Here is a 24,767-nt window from a genome sequence, read left to right as displayed (position 1 = left end):
AGAGGAGAAGGAGAAAAAAAAAATCACAAGACACGCAGAAATCAAATAGGATTCCATAGTTAGAGTTACATGAAAAAACCTACAAGTTAATATATTAACAGCAACAACCATAACAAGTGCTTTGGAAAGGAAAAAAACAAGGTCTCTGCTAAAGTTTCCACACAGTCCTCCTATAACTGTAGCCCACATTACCAAGAAAATCAGTATCAAAGATCAACGTATATTAAGAATAAACCACAACAACTGAATAGGTAAGAAGCATGATTATTCTCATTTAAGCTGCCAAAATAATTATGTCTGCTGCTGCTAAGTCGCTTCAGTCGTGCCCAACTCTGTCCAACCCCATAGACGGCAGCCCACCAGGCTCCCCCATCCCTGGGATTCTCCAGGCAAGAATACTGGAGTGGGTAGCCATTTCCTTCTCCAATGCATGAAAGTGAAAAGTGAAAGTGAAGTCACTCAGTCATGTCCGACTCTTAGTGACCCCATGGACTGAAGCCCACCAGGCTCCTCCGTCCATGGGATTTTCCAGGCAAGAGTACTGGAGTGGTGTGCCATTGCCTTCTCCCATAATTATGTCTAGTTTTTCTAAAGATGTACTATAGGTGGGGGGAGCATCTTGATGTCACAGATGGGAGAAATGATTTTACTTCTAAGCTCATCATATATGGGGTAGATAATCAGTAGGTATTTTACTTTCATATGGAGAAGGAAATGGCAACCCACTCCTGTATCCTTGCCTAGAGAATCCCATGGACAGGGGGAGCCTGGTGGGCTACTGTCCATGAGGTTGCACAGAGTTGGACATGACTGAAGTGACTTAGCAGCAGCAGTTACTTTCATAGGGCAGTGGGTAAATATTCCCAGTAAAACTGAATAATATTTGAATGAGATTTCATTTATTGTAGCTGACATACTTCCTTTCTTGAGCTCTGTTCTGTGCTATTTTATCTTCAGTAACAGATGAAAATGTACTCATGAAAAAGTTGTGATACTAATATTTTGCTGATACTCTTCTTCAAGATGAGACTGCTTATGTCATGCTGCAGTTGGTTTGCTGATTTTTAAAAACTGCAAAATAAAGACCTGAGAAATAATTTGTTCAGCAATTCCCAACCCCAATTTAGTAATGCAGTCTTTCTACCCATCTCACAACAGGATATCTGCAGTTATTCCAAAGCCTATTATGGAATTTTTCCAAAAGTCTCAAGCCAAAAAAAAAAAAAAAAAAAACAAACTTGAAAAACTTTTAGGAGATAAGGTAGCACAAGAGTATCACAAAATTGCATTATAGGTAAAGAATACAAATCTAAAAAGAGATCATAGAATTAGACCAGTGGCTTTCAACCTTGGCTGAACAGTAATTTTTTTTTTTAATTGTAATGTCCAAGGTACACCTCAGATGAATTACATCAGAATCTTTGGGAGTAAAACACAGGTGTGAGTATTTTTTCAGGTTCCCCAGGAGATTTCAATATATAGTCAAGGTTGAAAACAACTGGAATAGAACCATTAAAAGACTAAATCCTTAAAATAATGCTATCTTCTGTAAGGTTTAAGGGGGTGGGGTGGAGTGGGGAGTATGTGCAATGAAGTGAGAGCTAGCTGAAACACTTCCTAACTCCATGACTAAAGCAGGTCTTCAATTCTGAGTCTCCCAAATTCCTCGAAGGGCTGCCGTGAGCAGAAAGTAAAAGAGAGAACATGTGAAAGCACCTAAAAGCATTAATGCCACATAAAAATGCCACATAAAAATGCCGCATAAAAGCAATGAATAAATCTCTCTTCTCTCCCCTTCCATCCCTCCAAGTGTTTTAGGGAAACACTGCCGCTGCTAAGTCGCTTCAATCGTGTCCGACTCTGTGCAATCCCAGAGACAGCAGCCCAACAGGCTCCTCTGTCTCTGGGATTCTCCAGGCAAGAACTACTTCTGACCAAATGGATTAGAGAGTAATAGCTCTAAACACAGGGCATAACTGTTCCCCCCAAAATTTTAGGCAAATACAACTACAGCCCTTGGACAGCAAGGAGGTCCAACCAGTCCTTCCTAAAGGAAATCAGTCCTGAATATTTATGGAAGAACTGATGCTGAAGCTGAAACTCCAATACTTTGGCCACCTGATGCGAAGAGCTGACCCATTTGAAAAGACCCTGATGCTGGGAAAGATGAGATGGTTGGATGGCATCCCCAACTCAATGGACATGAGTTTGAGTAGGCTTCAGGAGTTGGTGATGGACAAGGAAACCTGGCGTGCTGCAGTCCATGGGGTCGTAAAGAGTCGGACACAACTGAGCAACTGACTGAACTGACTGACAAATATGGCCACTCTTTCACCAATAATGGAAAAGAAATATGCAAAGTTTTCAATTCACTAATGACTCTTCTGCCAAAAGCTCATCTAAAAATTGGTTGTTTGAAGCAAAAATAAGATGCCATATTTTGCCAGTTGGCTAAACCAGAAGACTGATAATCATCGATAATTACCAATGTTGGCAAGAATGTGGGAAAAGAAAGTTGTAGAAATATAAATTAGTACAACCTTTTTTGGAGAGCAATTTGGCAGTATTCATCAAAAATTTAAATGTACAGACTCTTTCCATCCAACTAATCCATTTCTGGGCGCCTAGCCTAGAGATATACCCGCACATACCTACACAAAGAGATATCATTATGCTTTTGGTTTTACTTTTCTCTCAAAGAACTTATTACTTTCTCAAATTCTTTGTTTGCAGACTATCTTCATACTAGAAGGTAAAGCCCTGTGGGAAGAGGCTCTTCAGTCTTGTTCACCAGTGAGAAGGGCTGGGCTTGTCAGCAGGGCCCAAGTTATGGTCATACTTGCTGCCCACAATGACATTCTGATGGATACATACAATTCTTTGGTTTCTGATGCACTTTCTCCATCAATCCACTCATGTTTCTCTTTCTTTTCTTTATTTTAGATAATGTATAAATACGCATACACCATGTAACGCAGTGATACTAACAACAACTAATTTCTATTTGCGTGCTCTCCCCATGCCATCCTCCGTGTGTCCTCCACCCTCACCACTTCAGGGGTAAACACTATCCTGAGCTTTCTGTTTATTTATTCCTTTGCTTGTTTTTAAATGTTACAAAAGTAGTATTGTACTAGAAATAGTTTTTTTGGATTTTCTTTTTTCACCAACATTTTGTGACAGATTCATCCGAGTGTCCTGTCTATCTGTACTTCCTTTCATGGCAAGTAAATATTCCATTGTGAGGATTAATCATAATGTATTTATCTATTCTCCTATCGTCAGCATTTTCGTGTTTCCATTTTGGGCTGCTGAGAACAGAGGTACTATGCACCCAATTCCTGATATCTTACAGCACCGAGTCGACTTCTGGCAGGAAATGTAACTGCCATCACACTAACCCCATCACCCACAAGAATCACTGATGGGCTCCCCTAAAAGGTTTAATTTCTCTCCCCACTCCCTCCTGAAACCAGACCAATTCAAAGGAGGGAACTCATGAAAGGGGAAAGCACTCCTTTTAAAAGACAGTTCTTGGCAGCAAACACTTACTGTGATAACTGGCCCCTTCCAGAACTATTCTGTTACCTCCAACCTCAGGCTGGCTGCTTACTTTGCCCACCTGCCAGAATTTTAAAGATATTTTTATTTGAAAGATAAATTCCTGAACAGTTTGATTTCAATACTTTATTCCTATTATTTTAAAAAGTCAACAGCAAAGAGAGTTTTAGCTACTGATATTAACTCCAATAGATATTCTTATTTAGCACTAATATTTGACATTGAGTGCCCAAAAAATGCACAAATGGACTCCTTGATGGGTAAACACACACATACACACACAGTAGCCTGAATAAAAAATCCAGCTTCAGTAGCTACATATAACCCATTTTATTTCCTCTCACTAAGATATGACATAAAAGATTTAAAGCAATTTAGAGAAAGAAGAGCTTTCTTTCCCTGAAAGAAAGGGGCTTCCCTGGTGGCTCAGAGGGTAAACAGTCTGCCTGGAATCTGGGAGTCCTGGGTTCGATCCCTGGGTTGGAAAGATCCCCTGGAGAAGGAAATGGCAACCCACTCCAGTATTCTTGCCTGGAGAATCCCCATGAACAGAGGAGCCTGGTGGGCTATAGTGCATAGGGTCTCAAAGAGTTGGACCCGACTGAGCGACTTCACTTTCAGGGAAATAAGAAAGAATAACCAATGCCTTGTCTTGTAATGATTTTTTTTAATTTAATTTAGAATACAGTGCAAGCTGTTTGTAATGCCTGTATACGTACTGCTTTGGTCTCATCAGTATTTTACAATCTTTTCTTCTGTTACCATTGTTCAAAGACCTCAAATTACAGAAATCATTTCTTTTTAATTAGGTTTTTTTTAAAGTTGCTGCCTCCACTCAGGAAAGAGAAAAATAGGACCACCAGCTAGGGACCATCTAACTAAAACCAGCCATGTAGATAACCACAGGCCCCCCATCCTATACCCTTCTGTTCAGTCTACAGGTGTTAATTCTTTAGGGCATGTGTTTTGCTAAAACCATGGCCTCAAATTCCTAAACACACAGTCCCCAGTCCTCACCACACTCCACCATGGACCGCATTCTCTGGATCCAGGAGCATCCGTCCACCTTGCCTCCCAGTCAGCTCTCATATGCACTCAGCCTTGCACTCCCATCCCCGCTCAGCCCCTTTGTTTCTGAAACCCCTTTCCTCAAGGTGGCGATGAGGACCATTGGCAGAGGACACCCAGGCAGCAGGAACTGCAGGGCCACTCAACGGTGCCTGTGGAGCCCCGCAGAGCCAGAGCCGGACAGGAGAGTGTTTATGCTCAGTTGCTCAGTCCCATCTGACTATTTCAGACCCCAAGAGACTAGCCTGCCAGGCTCCTCGGCCCATGGGGTTCTCCTGGCAAAAATACTGGACTGGGTTGCCATTTCCTATTTCAAGGGATCTTTCTAACCCAGGGATTGAACCTACATCTCCTGCATCTCCCCTGCTGCTGCTGCTGCTGCTAAGTCGCTTCAGTCATGTCTGACTCTGTGCGACCCCACAGACAGCAGCCCACCAAGCTCCCCCATCCCTGGGATTCTCCAGGCAAGAACACTGGAGTGGGTTGCCATTTCCTTCTCCAATGTATGAAAGTGAAAAGTGACAGTGAAGTCGCTCAGTCCTGTCTGAACCTTCTCGACCCCATGGACTGCAGCCCACCAGGCTCCTCCATCCATGGGATTTTCCAGCCAAGATTACTGGAGTGGGTTGCCATTTCCTTCTCCGTGCATCTCCTCTATTGCAGGCAAATTCTTTATCGCTGAGCAACCAACTGCTCATGGCCCCACAAACAGCTCAGTAGAACCAAGATCCTACCCTTTTTTGCCCTGTGGCCAATGCCATTCTCTTCACAAAGACTACTGAGATCATCAGCATGAACTTCCTCAACATCTCACACCTCTCCAGCCCACGCATTTTTCTATTTTTATCTGTATCCGGCCATGCCAGCTCTCCTCTCATTCCAGAGGAAGTGATCTCCCTTTTCTGGTTTCTAGCTAATTCCTTCACCTGTGCTGGCAAAGTCCACCCCTCCCACATAGTGCAGAATCACCCTTATTCTTTCTCTCCCTAGCGTAGCTACTTCCCCGCACACCGCAGTACTCATTCTTAAAACCAACAAACAAAACTGTACCATCCCTATTTTTCTCTTTCTCCTCACAAAAAGACAATTCCAGCCCAGATCCACTTCTTACGTCCTGTCTATTCTTCCACAGACTGCAATCTGGATTCCAACCCTAACACTCTACTCAAGGGGCTCTGGCAAAATTGGAACACCACCCTCACACTCCACCCCCAAGTTGCTAAATCAAATGCTTTTTTTTTTTTCCTTTCCATGAAAACCTTAGCTGACCTATTTGTGGCAGTTGGCAGTATTAACCACTCCCTTCCTCCTGAAATTTTCTTCTCTCTTGACTTATTATTCTTGCTCCTCCTCTTCATATCTCTGACTATTTTGCCTTTTCTCATTCACCTATTTTCTGCTTCCTGTTCTGCTGCTATCCTCTTAAAATGCTCATGCTCCCTATGACCCTAACCTTGGCCTTCTACTCATCACTCTGAGCATATTTTCCTTAGAAAGTTCCACCTCCCTAATATCCATTCTGAAGCCCCACCTCCTCATAGAGGAATAGACCCACACAGCCAACTGTCTTCAGGGCATCTCAAGTGTACCAAGGCTCACACTGAGCTCATAATCCCCCTCATTCCCAACCTACTCCCATCAAAACCAATAACATGGCCCTCCTGATTTCTCTTTCGAAGAGACTGGAATCACCATTTGCCTAATTCTACCCAAGTGGGATCCCTGGGAAGTATAATGGCAGTTCCCCATCATTCATTCAATCAGTCCCTGAGGCTTATACAATCAACCTCCCTAACACCATTGTCATCTCTCCTCCCGGTCTCCATTCCCATTGCTTCTGCCTTCATTCAGACTCTTTTCATCATTAAAATAAGAACTATGTTTACAGAGAATACTAGATACTGAGAACTTAATATACATAATTCACAAAATGGAAAATAAGGTACAGATGTACTGTTACCAATATTTTTACAGATGAAAAAGACTGAGACCCGGAGAAGAAAACCAGCCGCCCAAGCTCACACAGTGGAGAAGCGGCAGAGGCAGGGTTTATCCAAATGCAAGTCTTCCTGGCTCCAGAGTTCACAGCCTCTGCTCCACTTTAGCAACCTCCTGTTGCAAGAGCTTTCTAACAGGATTCCTTCTATCTTGTCTCACATTCCGAGTCTAATCTAGTCTATATAGCAGACAAAAATCAGCTCTCCTTTTTTAAAAATCATTTTTATTGTGAAAATAACACCTGATCAGAAAAAAGTTCATAAAATAAGGACAGCTTAAATTATTATTAAGTCATCTTTCTAAAATGCAAATCTAATCTTACTCCTGACATTTTCCTAACCTTTTCAAAGTCTCCCCACTGCCCTTCGGGTAAAGTCAAACCTCAGTAAAGTACAGAGGGTCTTCTAGGATGCCACCTCGGCCTGCACTTCTGGCTCATCTCCTGCCAGATGCCCCAACCTAGGCTCCTGCTGTACAGACCATATCTCCACGCTCTGGGCTTTGAGCTGACCTGGCTCCCAACTGAGAATCCGGGGGGCGGGGGGCGGGTTCTTCTCCACTCCTTGCTTTACCTCTCCATTAGATACTTTCTTTGCTTTTGGGAAATCATATCTTATTGCTCTTTTCAGCAGATGCTGTGTCTAAAGAGAAAAGGACTCTTGGCAACACTGCATGGCCAAAGCGGCGCAGCTCATGTGAGATTCCACTATTCATATGGATCACCAGTGAAGTCCTAACATACTTAGAACATATCTACTCCATCCAGAAAAAAAGAAAGTGGAAATTTAAGGCAATTGCTATTGGTCACTGATGGTGAGTTGGAGAGAGGACTCCACTTTGACTAAAGACTGCACCTCAGTAATTTTCACCCACAGCCCCTCACCATCCCAAAACTCGGATCAGAGAGGTTAGTAATGCTGATCATTGTTATTGCCACTATCTTATGCAACCCATCTAGCTATACCAGTAGAACCTGCAGACATATCCTTGACATTTCCCTTTCTGCCCGCCTCAGTCTATCACAGTGTGCTATTTTGCTTCCTAAACTATGTTTCGAAACTGTTCACACCCAATGATGCTGGTCATCTCCAGCATCATTTTCCTCATGCAAGCTACCCTGGGGTTCTGGGAGGGCCTCTTAGAATACTCTCTGGTCTCTTCTCATGCATTCTCCATTTTGGAGCTAGTTTACTTTGCAAAACACAAATATGATCACATCACCACTTCGCCTCCATCCCTGCATGATTACAACTTTTTAATGTCTTGTCTTTCTTTATATGACAAACTAAAAGCTCTTCAATATTTCCAACCTGTAGAACAAGATTTGGCACACAGCAGTTACTTAATACACTTTAATTAAATGAATGAATGAATATAACCTTCATCTATACTCTCCCTTTCTCTAATTAAGAATTCCAGAGCTGACTTTCAGTTCTATTCCCTCTAATCACTAGGGTTTTCCCTCTATTTTTCACTCTCTTCCTTTCCTCCATCTCCAGGTTAAAATTCCTACCCTCTCCCTTCAGATCAGAAGGTAACCATCATGTCTCCAGAGCAGCCTTCCCTAAGCACCCTGACCAGTCCAGAGTCCTCTGTACAGGCTTTCATTGCATCATGAGCTTCCTCTCCACGGTGCGCGTCTCACTTGCAGTTTTATATGTGCTTATGTAACTAACGTCTGCTGTCCTACTAGCCTTTAGCACTATGAAGGCAGCCCTGTGTCTGTTTTCCCTCATCAATATACCCAGGTACTTAGCACACTGTTTGATATTCAGGAGACATTCAATAAATAGTGAGCAGATTAATAAACATATTATAAATTAACATGCAGAGTCCCCACCCCTTTTACAATTAGATTTTAATATAGCTAAGAAATCTAGAAGCTCATTTGAGAGTCAAATCATAGAAGATGAGTCTTTTCCTATCCTTTTTTCTTTGGAAGTCCTTGAAAAAGTCAAAACTTCAACTTTTGAACTCCCAGGACGCAATGTTTTTAAATATTATTTCATCAGAATAGGTATAGGACAATTGTCCTTTTTTAAAAGATACTCTTCTGGGTTTTGAGATCTCCAAAATAAAGAGGGAGGCAGAATTTGCAATAATATGCCTAATTAAAAATCTCTCTAAACTAAAGCAAGATCTTTCATATTACCAATAAAAGTATAAACTTTTTTTCTGGACAAAAATAACCTATTTATGTTTAAATATAAATAGAGTCTTGATCCTTCTTGGGGTTTACTGGTGTGCATGCAGGATGTTTGTTTTGAAGAAATCACAATGTTTTAGGCATCAATTCATGTAGTTTATCAATATACCTGACATTTCCAGGAAAAAATTAAGCCACTAAATCATATAGTTTTGAAAAGATTAATGTTAATATGTTTGTAGAAACTATGTCTTATTACTCTTTTGGTAAGATGCTTTGTCGAAAGGAAAAAGAGGTATTTTGCACATTGCAGGCCAAAGGCAGTATCGGCCATTATAAATATTGCCGCCTGTATGGGAATGAATCATCAGAAATGGAAAAGTCTTAACACACTGAGGGCATATCTCTCTTCTCTGAAGCAGAGGTTTGGTGCCAGCATTTTAATTTTTGGATAATTTATGGTGATGTAGAGATGGAATATAGAGTTCTTTCTGGTTAAAAGCTACAACAACCTACACCTCTGCCCTACGACTCAGGTGTAGAATTGAGTTAATAATACTCATGATACTCTGGTCTAATAGACTGGTGCTATGTACCTCCCTTGTATCTATTTCTTTTGGTCAAGATTTCTTCAGCCACTCCTCTCCCAAAGGTACACACTCACTCTAATATGTTTACTATATAAATGATTGGCTATGTTTCCCCTTATAAATACAAACATTGGCCCAAAAGGAACCCACGATCTGGTGTCTGCTGGCTCTGACTTTATCTTTTCCTCTCCCCTATCTCATCCGACTTTAGCCACTCTGGCCTCCTAGCCAGTTCTTGAACTTACTATTGATGCCTCAGGGCATCTGATCTTGCTGTTTTTTTCTGCCTGACACTCTCGTTGTTCACATGTCCATTTGACTCACTCATTTCCTTCATGTCTTCATCCAAACATCGCTTTATTTTTGACAAGCATGAGGAAGAAAAATTTCCCTAGGTCTCCTATTCTAAATAGCAATTCCTTCTTATCACCTTCCACCTCTGTGTTTTGCTTTTACTCAGTTGCAGTTATTGCCACCCGAGAAGAGCTGACTCATTTGAAAATACCCTGATGCTGGGAAAGATTGAAGGCAGGAGGAGAAGGAGATGACAGAGGATGAGATGGCTGGATGGCAGCACCAACTCAATGGACATGAGTTTGAGCAAGCTCCAGGAGTTGGTGATGGACAGGGAGGCCTGGCGTGCTGTGGTTCATGGGGTCGCAAAGAGTCAGAGACGACTGAGTGACTGAACTGAACTGAACTGACATATTTTTGTACCTATCATTGTTTTTGACTTTCTCCTTTACTAGCATGAGTGGCAGTAGGGCATCCTGGTTGAAAGCTAGACTATAGAGACAGAGTTACAAGGCTTGCATTCTCACTCTACCACTGACAGTGTGATCTTCAGTAGGCAGCCCTATGTCTCAATTTCCTAAGCTCTAAAATGGATATGATAATAGTATCTATTTTATATGCTTACAATCTGACCTGGAACACAATCTACACTATTTAAGTATTACTTGCTGCTGCTATTATTACTTTTACTTTTATTGTTAGAATTAAGCTTCATGAAGGCAGGGACTGAGTTTTCTTTGTATCCCCATTTACTCATTAAATAAATGCTACTTTGCATGCATCATGAGAAACGCTGGGCTGGAAGAAGCACAAGTTGGAATCAAGATTGCCAGGAGAAATATCAATAACCTCAGATATGCAGATGACACCACCACCCTTATGGCAGAAAGTGAAGAGGAACTAAAAAGCCTCTTGATGAAAGTGAAAGAGGAGAGTGAAAAAGTTGGCTTAAAGCTCAACATTCAGAAAACTAAGATCATGGCATGTGGTCCCATCACTTCATGGGAAATAGATGGGGAGACAGTGGAAACAGTGTCAGACTTTATTTTGGGGGTTTCCAAAATCACTGCGGATGGTGACTGCAGACATGAAATTAAAAGACGCTTACTCCTTGAAAGGAAAGTTATGAGCAACCTAGATAGCATATTAAAAAGCAGAGACATTACTTTGCCAACAAAGGCCCATCTAGTCAAGGCTATGGTTTTTCCTGTGGTCATGTATTGATGTGAGAGTTGGACTGTGAAGAAAGCTGAGTGCCAAAAAATTGATGCTTTTGAACTGTGGTGTTGGAGAAGACTCTTGAGAGTCCCTTGGACTGCAAGGAGATCCAACCAGTTCATCCTAAAGGAGATCAGTCCTGGGTGTTCATTGGAAGGACTGATGCTGAAGCTGAAACTCCAGTACTTTGGTCACCTCATGCAAAGAGTTGACTCATTGGAAAAGAACCTGATGCTGGGAGGGATTGGGGGCAGGAGGAGAAGGGGGCGACAGAGGATAAGATGGCTGGATGGCATCACTGACTCAATGGGCATGAGTTTGGGTAAACTCCGGGAGTTGGTGATGGACAGGGTGGCCTGGCGTGCTGCGATTCATGGGGTCACAAAGAGTCGGACACGACTGAGCGACTGAACTGAACTGAACTGAACTGACTTTGCATGCATGTAGTTTTTTAAAGAAAAAATGTTAAATATAACATGCACATATTAACAGAAAATGAGCATCATAAATATACAGTTCAGTGAATTTTCACAATAAAATCCATGAAACTACCAGACCTATTAAGAAATGAAATATGAACAGTTTATCAGAAGTCCATCCCAATAACTCTGACGTTCCCCAAAGCCACTATCTTGACTCCTATCATTATAGATTAATTTTGTCTATTTTAAAAATCTATGTAATTAGAATCATATAGTTAGTACTCTATTATAACAGACTTCTTTCATTAGTTGCAGCATGAAGCAGTCATTTATTCATTCTCATGACTGTATAGTATTCCAGTGAATACTGTATTCAGTTAGTCTTCCAGCATGGAACTACACTGTCATTTATTTACCCATTCTTCTAGCTGATGGACACTTGGGTGACTGGTTTCTAGTTTGGGACTATTATGAATGGTGTTGCTCTAAAAACTCTCAGACATGTCTGGAGCACATAGGCATGCGTGTATATATACCTAGAAGATGAATTTATTGGGAAGTAAGGCATGCTTTTCTTTAGCTTTAATAGATGCTGTCCAAAAGTTTTCCCAAATGGTTGTACCAGCTTACACTCATAGCAGCAGGTCAAGGCTCCAGTGTTCATTTATTTTTAAGCAACATAAATAACTGTATTATTCAATAGATTGTGTTCTCTTTCCCACTGTTTTCAAGAATACTGTGCTTTTAAGACTTACATACGTTGCACTTATTCCCTCTAACTACTGCGTAATATTTTAGTATTATGTCTTCATCAATTGAATCATTTTTTCTGATTATTTGAAATGGTGCTTGTCAGTGTAGCAGGTTTTTGTTTGCTTCCTCGGCACCCATTCTTCTCTTCTTCCATCCCAACAACTAACTGTGCTCATCTACATGGACAAGTGCTCCAACCCCAGTTCCTAGAGGTGATCTTAGGTCACCCAAACAAATCTGGTACTTTATTTCCCTTGTGACCCTGTTCTGGCCAATGAGACTTGAAGAGAAGTCTGTATAGCCTGGAACAGTGGAAAGGTATTTCTTCTGACAAGCTTTCTTACTAAAGTCTTCCAAGACACACAAGGAAGATGTACTCTTTTCTTACCTGGACACTTGTGTGAGATTGTGTTAGCTGGAACTGCTGCAGCCATCTCCTGACCATGGAGGAAGCTGGTTGAAAGATGAAAAAACACTGAGTCAATCATTATAGTACTAAGCCAGGAGACACCCTACCTCTAGACCTGTTGGATAAGAAAACTATTTTAATTAGATTTTCTTACTTGCAAGCAAAATGGTCCTATTACAATTAAAACATTAGCATCGGCTTGTTCTTTAAAAGCTATTTTATATTAAAATGGATTCATAGAACACTGGGCTTCCCCAGTGACTCAGTCAGTAAAGAATCTGCCTGCAGTGTGGGAGACCCAGGCTCAATCCCTAGGTTGGGAATATTCCTTGGAGAAGGAACTAGAAACCCACTCCAGTATTGTTGCCTGGAGAATCCCATGGACAGAGAAGCCTGGTGGGCTACAGTCCATGGGGTCACAAAGAGTCAGACACAACTAAGCGATTAAGCACAGCACAGCACATTAAGGAGATTCTGGTGAGGAAGATGAAACTCACTGGTTGCCTCAGGCCACAGTCGCTGGCTTGACCTTTAGCACCAGAGCGAGGCTTCAGCCACATGAACTGAAATTAGATGTAGCGAGGTGGGTCCTCAGAAGAAAATCAGTGAAACGAATGCCAGTGCCGATGAACCACACCTCCTGTTTTTCACACCTTTTGTAGTCCCCTCCCTTCAAATCTGGGGCCACTGGCTAGCTTTTTTATAAACAGACCTTTGTATATTGTCACCTTGCTTATTTAACTTATATGCAGAGCACTTCATGTGAAATGCTGGGCTGGATGAATGACAAGCTGGAGTTAATTGCCATGAAAAATATCAACAACCTTAGACAGGCAAATCAAACCACTCTAATGGCAGAAAATGAAGGGGGATTAAAGAGCTTCTTGATGACGGTGAGAGAAGAGAATAGAAAAGCTGGCTTAAAACTCAACATTAAAAAAACTAAGTTCACAGCATCCAGTCCCATCGCTTCAAGGCAAATAAAAAGGGAAAAAGTAGAAGAAGTAACATTTTATCTTCTTGGGCTCCAAAATCATTACCAGTGATGACTGCAGTCATGAAATTAAAAGACACTTGCTCCTTGGAAGAAAAGCTACGACAAACCTAGATAGCATATTAAAAAGCACTGACATCACTTTGCCAACAAAGATCTGTATAGTCAAAGCTATAATTTTTCCAGTAGTCATGTACAGATGTGAAAGTTAGACCATAAAGAAGACTGAGAGTCAAAGAATTGATGTTTTCAAATTGTGGCACTAGAGAAGACTCTTGAGAGTCCCTTGGACTGCATGGAGATCAAACCAGTCAAGCCTAAATTAAAGGAAATCAACCCTAAATATTCACTAGAAGGGCTGATGCTGAAACTGAAGCTCCAATACTTTGGCCACCTGATATGAAGAGCTGACTCATTGGAAAAGATCCTGATCCTGGGAAAGATTAAGGGAAGGAGGATAAAGGGGCAAAAGAGAGTGAGATATTTGGATAACATCACCAACTCAACGGACATGAATTTGAGCAAATTCTGGGAGATAGTGGAGGACAGAGGGGACTGGTATGCTGCAGTCCATGCAGTTACAAAGAATTGGACATGACTTAGTGACTGAATAGCAACAACAACAATTTTTAAGAAAAGTTTTAGATCTATCGGAAAAATAAGGCCACAGTGCACACAATTCTCACATTCCCCCTTGCTGAATTTCTCCTATTAATAATAACATCTTATATTTGCATGGTATATTTGTTATAATTAATGAAAACTTATTAACTCATTATTATTAACTAAAGTCCATAGTACTTTATCCAGAGTTCCTTCAGTTCAGTTCAGTTCAGTCACTCAGTCATGTCCGACTCTCTGTGACCCCATGAACTGCAGTGCTCCAGGCCTCCCTGTCCATCATCAAATCCCGGAGCTTGCTCAAACTCATGTCCATCGAGTCTGTGATAACATCCAACCATCTCATCCTCTGTCATCCCCTTCTCCTCCTGCCCTCAATCTTTCCCAACATCAGGGTCTCTTCAAACGAGTCAGTTCTTCGCATCAGGTGGCCAAAATACCGGAGTTTCAGCTTCAACATCAGTCCTTCCAATGAACACCCAGGACTGATTTCCTTTAGGATGGACTGGTTGGATCTCCTTGAAGTCCAAGGGACTCTCAAGAGCCTTCTCCAACACCACAGTTGAAAAGCATCAATTCTTCAGTGCTCAGCTTTCTTTATAGTCCAATTCTCACATCCACACATGACCACTGGAATAACCATAGCCTTGACTAGACAGACCTTTGTTGACAAAGTAATGTCTGCTTTTTAATATGCTGTCTAGGTTGGTCATAACTTTCCTTCCAAGGAGTAAGTGTCTTTTAATTTCATGACTGTAATCACCATATGCAGTGATTTTGGAGCCCCCCAAAATAAAGTCTCTCACTGTTTCCATTGTCTCCCTATCTATTTGCTATGAAGTGATGGGACCAGATGCCATGATCTTAGTTTTCTGAATGTTAAGCTTTAAGCCAACTTTTTCACTCTCCTCTTTCACTTTCATCAGGAGGCTCTTTAGTCCTTCTTCACTTTCTGCCATAAGGGTGGTGTCATCTGCATATCTGAAGTTATTGATATTTCTCCCGGCAATCTTGATTCCAGCCTGTGCTTCTTCCAGCCCAGCGTTTCTCATGATGTACTCTGTATATAAGTTAAATAAGCAGGGTGACAATATACAGCCTTGATGTACTCCTTTTCCTATTTGGAACCAGTCTGTTGTTCCATGTCCAGTTCTAACTGTTGCTTCCTGACCTGCATACAGGTTTCTCAAGAGGCAGGTCAGAGTTCCTTAGTTTCCACCTAACATGTTTTTCTGCTCCAGGGTCTAATTCAGAATACCACATTACATTTACTTGTCATTATTTCCTTTGGTTCATCTTGGTTGTAACAGTTTTTCAAAATTTGTTTTTGATGACCTTAACAGTTTTGAGGAATATAAATCAATTATTTTGTGGGATTTCCTTCTATTGAAACTTATCTGATGCTTTTCTCATAATTGGACTGGGGTTATGGGTTTTGGCGACACTTGAGGTAAAGAACCCACCTGCCAATGCAGCAAACGTAAGAGACGCAGATTTGATCCCTGGATCAAGAAGATCCCCTGGAGAAAGGAATGGCAACCCACTCCTGTATTATTGCCTGAACAATCCCATGGACAGAGGAGCCTGGTGGGCTACAGCCCATGGGGTCGCACAGAGCTGGACATGACTGACTACTAATACTTTCATTTTCATGGGTTTTGGAAGGAAGAGCACAGAAGTGCCATTTTTATCACAACATATCAAGGATAAATATTGTTAACATGAATTATCATTGTTGATACTGACCTTGATCATAAGGCTGAGATACTCTTTCTTTACCCTGTTGTATTCTGTGCTATTTGGAGGTAAGTCAGAAAGAACAAATCAAGGATTCATGCTTTCCCTTCTTGCAGTGAAATATCTACACACATACATTACCTGGAGTTCTTCTTCAAGGGAGATTTGTCTCTTCTCTCACATTTATTTATTAATTTAATTATTTACTTCTATCAGTATGGATCCACTGGATCCCTATCTTATACTTTCGTGATAATCCAGTATTATGTATTTGTTTTATTGCTCAAATCATTTTTGCTTTGGCTGTTGGGAGTTCTATTGGTTGGTACCTGTGTATGACTTGCATGCTAAGTCGCTCAGTTGTATTTGACTCTTTGCAACCCCATGGACTATAGCCTGCCAGGCTCCTCTGTCCATGGAAATTTCTAGGCAAAAATACTGGAGTGGGTTACCATTTCCTCCACCAGGGTATCATTCCAACCCAGGGGTCTAACCCACATCTCCTGCATTGGCAGTGAGATTCTTTACCATTGCACCACAAGGGAAGCCCCTATCTTTCTACTAATTGAATAAAATAAATGATGCCATATGACTTCCAAAGCTTTGTTATCAAAAGCTTTGTGGCTTCTGCAAGAGTCTCTTGAACTTTTACTCTGGGAGAAACAACCATCATGTAAAAATTCTAACTGTAATGAGACTGTAATACTGTGAGGAATCCCAAACTAGCCATATGAAGAGATCATGTGTTAACAGAAAGAGAGAGACCACCTTCTAGCTCTTCCAGCCATTCTAGCTAAGGAGCCAAATATGTGAATCAAGAAGCCATCTTAGATGTCTAACCCACTCAAGGCTTCAGATTACTCTAGTTCTGCCACCATCTGAATGCAACTATATGAGAGGCTCCAAGCAAGAATTCCAAGTTCAGCAGTCAGGCAATCTACAGGACCATCTATGGTAACAAGGAACTGCTATTTTAAGTCACTAAATTTGGGGGCAGGGGGTGTGATGCAGTAAAAGATAACTGAAACAGATGCAAAAATCTACCAGCTGCAGTATTAACTCTCAAATTAGAATGAGTTTTAGTAAACAGCATATGGTAATGATTTTCTTGTTTTATCACTCAGAAGAAATCATTTATCTAGACATATGTGACAAAACTGTTAATGAATCTTTTTCTTCTCCAATAAAGTTATTTAACTTCTGGGGCTCTTGAGGTAACATTTTGATCAGAAACATTGCTCCATAGAGACAGTGAGCTTTCTCAAAATAATAGTCTCAGTTCAAAACCAGCAGTATTTGTCTTGAATAACTCTGTTGCCTGCCTAACAATGAGTCATGGCAAAGTAGACTTTGGAGTAGAATTTTCAGGCAGCAGAATCTTTAAGAATTCAGAAACCTGAAATGTTTCCTAGTACCATGGTGGGAAATATATTTCTACATTTGAGACAATCTAAACTTCTACTGGCATTTTTATGGAGATGTGGGGAATGTAGGTCTCCATTCTACCAGAGGGCAGAAACTGTTGCCTTTCTAATTGAACTATACATTTCTGGGCGTTACAGGGGGTGGGGCTGAGGGAGATGAGGACACAGTGAGGAAAGGAGCCAAAATACACTTCCAGAAGAGATAAGTGTCCAGATTAGATTACCAGATTCAAGAAAGCTGTGACATCTATTTTTTTTTTCTTCAAGAGAAGATAATTTGGATTTCTATTTTATTCCCAGTTCCCCTCCTCTCTTTACTCTTATTTCCCATCTCTCGTTGAGAGCAGTTAGCTCTCATTTTATTTATAAATATACTTAAGTTTCATTACTATGTACTCATTTTATCTAAATTTGAAATAATTTGACTTGGCTTGGGTTTAAGTTTATCTTGAGATAATGAACAAAGTATTTGTCTAACAAATTAATCAAATAAACAAGGCTAAGAAGAGTTTATTTCAAATAGTTAAGGTCAGAAGATTTGGGGTCTTAAATATTAAGTGTGTCTATAAATATATACTGCTAATCTGCAAGCTTCCCTGGTGGCTCAGCGGTAAAGAATCCGCCTGCCAATGTAGGAGATGCAGATTCAATTCCTGGGTCGGGAAGATGCCCTGGAGAAGAAAATGGCAACCCACTCCAGTATTCTTGCCTGGAAAATTCCATGGACAGAGGAGCCTGGCAAGCTACAGTCCATGGGGTCACAAAAGAGTCAGACACAACTTAGTGACAAAACAACAGCAGCAACAACACATATCAATTAAAGTTGCTAAAACAATAAAAAGATACTTCTTTTTAAATAGTCACCAGGAAGGGCCACTAGAGTCTAGAGAAAGAAGGTTCCCTAGACAGTGTATTAAAAAGCAAAGACATCATTTTGCCAACAAAGGTCCATCTAGTCAAGGCTACGGTCTTTCCAGTAGTCATGTATGGATGTGAGAGTTTGACCATAAAGAAAGCTGGGCACCGAAGAATTGATGCTTTCAAACTATGGTGCTGGACAAAACACTCTTGAGAGTCCCTTGGACACCAAGGAGATCAAACCAATCAATCCTAAAGAAAATCAGTCCTGAATGTTCATTGGAAGGACTGATGCTGAAGCTGAAGCTCCAACACTTTGGCCACCTGATGCAAAGAGCCGACTACTTGGAAAACATCCTGGTGCTGGGAAAGATTGAGGGCAGGAGGAGAAGGGGGCGACAGAGGATGAGATAGTTGGATAGCATCACCGATTCAATGGATGTGAACTTGGGAAACCTCTGGGAGATGGTGAGGGACAGGGAGGCCTGGCATGCTGCAGTCCATGAGGTCACAAAGAGTCAGACATGACTTGGCAACTGAACAACAACAAACTTTTATACATTAGCTTTTTTCTTGCTTTTTTCACTGAATTAATAGACTTAGAGATCTTTTTATCTGTTATGATAAACTAGGCAATCTCATTCACTACATTTCATTCCCAGCCATGGTAGGTATGAGTTAAGTGTACTTGCTAAGTCGCTTCAGTTGTGTCTAACTCTTTATGACTCTATGGACCATGGCCTCCCGGGATCCTCTGTCCATGGGATTCTGCAGACAAGGATACTAAAATCGGTTGCCATACCATCCTCCAGAGGATCTTCCAGTCCCAGGGATCGAACCCATATCTGTTATTCTCCTGCATTAGCAGGCAGGTTCTTTACCATTAGTGCCACCTGGGAGGCCCATTTGAGTTACAGTGAGAGTAATACTATCAAAGGCAGAGTGGGAGAGGAGACTTATTTTGCCCAATTTATCCCATCGGAGTGGCTAAGCAGGGGTGGGGAGGTCATTACATAGTAAGATGTCTTAAACATCAGAAGTCATCATCCTACACATGAGTTGCAATTAATGAATTGCAAATATAGCATCCACAGGTTGTTAGCTGCCCCACTCCCCCTGTTTACACACACACACACACACACACACACAGAGACATGGAAACACTAAATCAGTGACCATGCTAGAATTCCTAAGCAAGAAAATTTCAACACTTCTCTTTTAAGTACCCAACCCCTCTATGCCAGCTCTCCACATTACTTTCCAGAGGTGAATTCACCAGATGTAGTGTTTCCTAGATGGCAAGCCATTCCAGTATTCTTGTCTGGGAAATCCAAAGGACAGAGAAGCCTGATGGCCTACACTCCAAGGAGTCACAGAAGAGTCAGATATGACTTAGCAACTAAACAGAAGCAGTTTCCTAGACTCAAGAATTTTAGGTGTCTTGTGAAAACTTCGGATTCCCACCTCCGTCCCTTGGATATTCTTATCTAGATTTGAATCTTTGCTTTTAGGGAAAAATGTTTTAAGATGCTAAATACATTCTCATGCCTATGTTGAAACAATTCTCTAAGGGACTAGTCATTATAATTAGATTCTGAATATCTTATTAGGTGTTTTTCTCTAATGGCTATTTTAAAGGAATCTTTCAGAGAAGAGCTTCCCAAAGTTTTTCATGATGATAAATATATTAAAAGTTAATACTTGTTTGGCACACTGGAGGGGGCCACTGTTAGCCAAAAGCAACAGATCCAGGAGTTTTAGAAGGATGGCAAGATGAAAAGTGGCATTTCAAAGTGCAATGGTTGGGAAATTTTGCTTTAGAGTACCTTGGGGGGAAGGAGAAAAGAAAGTGGCATTTGTTTAGCTCTTGTATGTGTGGTGCTATATTTTAAGGCTTTATCTTGCCTACAATCTATTAAGAATAGACAAATATGTATTACTTCCTCCATTTTAAAGAAAAACTAAGAGAGTCAGTTTTAGATCAAACATCTTCCAAAGATTGAGTCAAAGACTAGAATTTGAACTGACATTTCTGGCTCCTATGTCCAAAATTTTTTTTAGCATTGCCTCAAATGGTAACCAATACATAGCTCGAAGATTAGGGAATGTTCAAGAAAAACTCAAATAACACAACCTCTCCTGGGTGTATTTTGTCTTCAACTCTAGTTGCTGACGCCAGAACACAATTCTCTTTGTGGTCACTAGTCTCCAAGCTGACCCCAGTGACCTTGCCTCTTGGTGTTCATGCTCTGGTATTCCTTCTCCAAAATTATATCAGGATTGGTCTGTATAAACAAGAAAATACAGAAGTCATACTGATATGTAACTTTCAAGGTAGGTTAGGGAGAATCTAGCTCCCATGAGGCTGAGAAATGCACCATCTTGGAAGCAGTTTCTTCTGCACCAGTCAAGTCTTCAGATGACTGCAGTCTCAGCTGATCTCCTAATTGCAGCTTCATAAGCCACCCTGAGTCAGAGCCCCCCAGCAAATCTTCTCCCAGATTCCTGACTTACAGAAACTGTAAGATCATAACAAACTTACTGTTTTATGCCTCTAATTGTTGTAGTAATTTATTATACAACAATATGTAACTAGTACAGGTTTCTAATACATGGGTTGAAGAGCAAAACACAGTAGGCATTTGGTTCTATTACATTGATATATTCCACAGTCACTTGAGATAAGAAAAAAAAAGTAAGACTTTTTTTTCTGAAAATAAATAAATAAATGAAGTATTTTTAAAAGACTTTTGTTACACTTTCCAAACACTGTTAACTTTTTGTTTTGCTTTATCAAGGGCTGGTATGGAAAACAGAACAAAAGCAGCAGAGCAAGGTCACTTCAACTAAATAGTGAGGGTAAATATCTACACTTGATGTTTGAACCAGTATGAATGAAAAATAAAATAACCTACCAAGTGGGCAGGAGAAGTGGTTTGTAAACCCAACTCAGTGCTGTGCCAAACTGACATATGGCCTCTGATGACAAACTATGTCTTCAGGCTAAAGCTGAAGCCCATGTTTGCTTATTGGTTTGTCAACTAGAAAACAAAGTAATTCTGTTAATTACCACCAGAAGACCCAGAGAGAGAAAAATAAATAGAACTGAATTTTCCTCAGTCCAAGGTGGAGTTTTTCTTTTTTTCTATTCCTTTCTTTTTTTTTTTTAAGTCACGCTCTGGGAAAAGAAACCTATAATTAGGTCTAAAGACAGTTCATTTAAATCTGTGATAATTTCTTAATCATCCATATAAAAATATTTCCAAGAAAGGAATGAATACCTAAGGGAAGTATAGCTAACAGGTCATAATGACATGATATTATAGGAAGACCAATATTACCAGAGCACATTCATTCGGGCATTCTTTTTGCCAAGTATATTTTCATTATTTTTACCTACTACCCATCAAAGCAATATGGTATAATAGGTTAATACTCTAACTCACAATTTCTAAACGAGGGAACTCAGATAGGCTAGATAAGTACAAAAGTGGTTTCTGTAAACATTGAGAACTAAACCTGGGTAATGTTATCTAACTCGTGGGCACTTGTCTTTCATATGGCAAGTCCCAGAATGGGGGCGGGAGATGAAGGGGAGAAGAGGTGGTGAAGCAAACCACTTAAAAGTAACCTCTTCCTCCATACCCTCATCCCCAAGCCTCTGGTATTCCTAAGATCTTTTCATCCTGCTCTAAATCTGTCAAGGGACTGCAAATACTGTTGCATGCTGTACATCCTTATGACCTAAACCCAATCTGTCCACAATGCCATCCTACCAATCATTAACCTAAATGAGGCTGACCCAGCATGGGCCTCCAGGTTACCGTTAACAGGCAGGTCCATTGCCCTCTATCGAGTCAACCTCAGGCCCATGAGAGAAGCAGTTTACCCAGGTCTACCTCTAACATCTGTAGGACTGGAACAGGAGCACAAATGGAGATCCATATTTAAAAGTTACAAATCAGGCTAACAAAATTGTTAGCTAAAATGTCTTAGCGTCCTACCTTGACATTCTCATAACAACAAAAATTTTTTTCAAATATGTGCAAAAGCTTTGGGTTTTATATGACTGAAAATCAGCAAAATAACAAAAACTACTAAAGGGAATAATTGCACCTGTCTGAGTGATATTTGGATGAGTAATAAAGACATCTATAATTTATAAAGTATATGTTTATTCTATAAAATACATTTTTCTTGCCTTTGGCTCAGCAAAGTTATTAATTATGTTGTTAAATCAAGATTTTCAGGGAATTCCCTGACGGTCCAATGGTTAGGATGTCACGCTTTCATTGCCGAGGGACCGGGGTCAATCCCTGGTCTGGGAACTAAGATTCAGCTAGCTGTGTGGCACAGCCGAAAAAAAAAAAACAAAAAACTTTTCACATAATTTGAATTCTGATAGCAAATACCAAATAGATGACCTTTCTTGGATTGAAATTATTGCAGAGTTTTTTATTAATTTCTTTTGGAAAAACTTAGCTCTGCTGAGATAGTAGCAAATGGAAATGTCAATAAAATTTTCAAAGCAACATTCAGTTCAGAAGTGAATATTCATGTCACATTTCAGACTCAAATACTGTAAAAGGTTTGCATGTGATAAATTATCATCTCAGAAAATACTATAAAGTATTTTAAGTTCATCACACAGGTTGCTATCACTCTGTGATTCTTCAGGATCTCTTAAGACAATATTCAGATTCATACAATAATTCTCAATTCTTCTGCTTTCACATTTTTCAATTTTATATTATATTTATAAAAAGTGTTTTATAAATTATAAATTTATAATTTATTATAAAAATTTAATTTAAATTAAATTTAAATATAAGTATTATATTTTTTATTTATTATAAAAAAATTTAAAATTGGAGTGCTCTTCATTTGTTCAAATCTTTCTTTGTTTTCTAATGGTCAGAAAATAGCCTTTATAGAAGTGAGTTTGGGTGTTTGTTTTTTTGTATGTGAATTTTCTCCTTTGGAGTCATATGAGCATTTTTATTTCTTCATTTAAATTTTCTAACTTTTTTGGATTGTCATTTTTGCTTCTTATTGCACATGTAGTTTCTTTCTATTTATAAAAACCACTTCTTTAAATTCTAAGAGTTTTTCAATCCTTTTAAAAGTAGCCAAATTTAGATTTTTTTCCCCTAAGCTTTTGCTAATATTATTAATAGAAAATAAATATGTGACTAGACATACTCAAAATTAATTTCATCTTCTGCCAAAAACCACAATTTACTATTTGAGAAACTTTCTGTTATTTTACTTGACTGTCCTAAAACATTTTGAATCTTGTTTAAATCTAACTGCTTTAGCAGCATTTGATCAGCACTCCCATTGTTTATCTCTGACTATTTATTAGGTCAAATTATATGTTTTTCTCAAGATGTTCCACCTTTGGACGGACCCTGAAAATACTATACATAATGTTTAAACTGTTCCAAAGAATGACAACAATATCAGAGGTATCGGGACTATGTCTCTTTGTAGAAAATTCAAACAATGCAGTGTAAATGAGATGAAGAGTCTTTCTGGACTTTTCACCAAAATCACCTTTTGTTATCAACCATGTTACTATCAGTAACACAGTTTTGCTCTCAACAATCTTTTAAATTAGAGTCTAAAATTGAAGTTTTTCTGTTTTTGACTCTTCCCTCAGTCAAAAACTTGTACTTTTTACAACAGTTTAGAAACCAATGAGAGATCCATTAATTTAAACTTCCTTCCTTTATTCTCCTGGTCACCAGTGTATAAATAAATAAATGTCACTTATGTAGCAATACTTTGGATTCTGGGGCTTCCCAATGGCTCAGCAGGTAAAGAATACACCTGCAATGCAGGCGACATAGGAAACATGGGTTCAATCCAGGGTTGGAAAGATCCCCTGGAATAGGAAATGGCAACCCACTACAGTATTCTTGCCAGGATAATCCCAATGACAGAGGAGTCTGGGGGGCTACAGTCCATGCAGTCACAGAGTTGGATATGAGTTAGTGACTGAGCACATGGCACTTAGACTTTGGATACTGGTACAACAAAGTTGAACTGAGTACTCTTTCCTTTTTAAAATTTGGGAGATGATTTTTTGTCTCATTTTAATATCTCTTAAATTAATTTTATTTTTATTTCTCCTTACTAGAGAATTACCATTTGTTTCATTATTTCTTACTCATCTTAAGTTTTTGGTCATTCTTTCATCAAATTTAAAAACCATTTCTACAAATCTTAAACACTTACCATTACATTCTATCAATATTTTGCTGTTCTGCCATGAAAGGCATCACTAAACTTGGCTGAATGTCAGACACACAATTATTCTTTAAAGAAGATTATGCCCAGGTACTAGCTGACATTTACTTTTATTTGTGAAATATTATTAGTCTGCTATTTGCTTGTCTCCTTTTTCAATTCTAGTCATTACATCTGTATTTTTTGTGTGCAAACGACATTTGTGGCATTTTAACTGAGAATTTAAGTGCTTTTTATTACAAATACGCTCATTGGCTGAAATATATCATGAAGGTGATGACTGTGAAATATGTTAACAGTGATAACAAAACAATTTCTAAAGAGAGAATATAAAAGCCAGTTTCTACAATCACCTTCTATTTGAAAGAAATTTAGAATAAAATGAAATACAAAAATTCTGCCATGTTCATGCAATGGAAAAT

At 39.7% G+C, this 24,767-nt stretch overlaps 1 long non-coding RNA gene across 1 annotated transcript in view; it reads right to left on the bottom strand.

Moving 5' to 3' along the window:
• LOC136155962 (uncharacterized) overlaps nucleotides 1-24,767 on the bottom strand; it is a 109,285-nt gene that overhangs the window by 4,396 nt on the left and 80,122 nt on the right. Inside the window, exon 4 of the long non-coding RNA XR_010660891.1 lies at nucleotides 12,439-12,503. This is a non-coding gene — a long non-coding RNA (uncharacterized lncRNA). The remainder of the gene's footprint in view (nucleotides 1-12,438; nucleotides 12,504-24,767) is intronic.

Source organism: Muntiacus reevesi, chromosome 1 (genome assembly GCF_963930625.1).
Source record: "Muntiacus reevesi chromosome 1, mMunRee1.1, whole genome shotgun sequence".
Taxonomy (NCBI): Eukaryota; Metazoa; Chordata; class Mammalia; order Artiodactyla; family Cervidae; genus Muntiacus; species Muntiacus reevesi.
This window is presented reverse-complemented; position numbering and strand designations above follow the sequence as displayed.